The 229-nt window shown below is 62.4% G+C and overlaps 2 protein-coding genes across 2 annotated transcripts in view; one reads left to right on the forward strand and one right to left on the reverse strand.

Moving 5' to 3' along the window:
* Positions 1-189, reverse strand: part of TMEM56 (transmembrane protein 56) — a 40663-nt gene extending 40474 nt beyond the window's left edge. The window contains exon 1 of the mRNA XM_014537128.1: positions 85-189. The gene's annotated coding sequence lies outside the window, so the exon portion shown is untranslated. The remainder of the gene's footprint in view (positions 1-84) is intronic.
* Positions 1-229, forward strand: part of ALG14 (ALG14, UDP-N-acetylglucosaminyltransferase subunit) — a 14506-nt gene that overhangs the window by 2610 nt on the left and 11667 nt on the right. The window lies entirely within an intron of this gene.

Below are 229 nucleotides of genomic sequence, written 5' to 3' on the forward strand. Positions count from 1 at the left end.
TCTGCACAGTAGGTTTACAGGTTCCGATGGAGAATGACACGGACATTACAAACATGAAGGACACGCTCTGTTCCGTGTGCTCACCACTGAGACGCGCTTTGGCCACGTGCGCTTGCAGGCGGCCCTGGCGGGGAGGTGTGGGGCCGTCTCCACGCCTTTCCTTTCGGAAGCAGCCTGGTCCCTGCGGGGCTTCCTCTCCGGGCCGGAAAGGCTCCCTCTGCGGCCTGTC

This window comes from Myotis brandtii, unplaced genomic scaffold, assembly GCF_000412655.1.
Source record: "Myotis brandtii unplaced genomic scaffold, ASM41265v1 scaffold1733, whole genome shotgun sequence".
Lineage (NCBI taxonomy): Eukaryota > Metazoa > Chordata > Mammalia > Chiroptera > Vespertilionidae > Myotis > Myotis brandtii.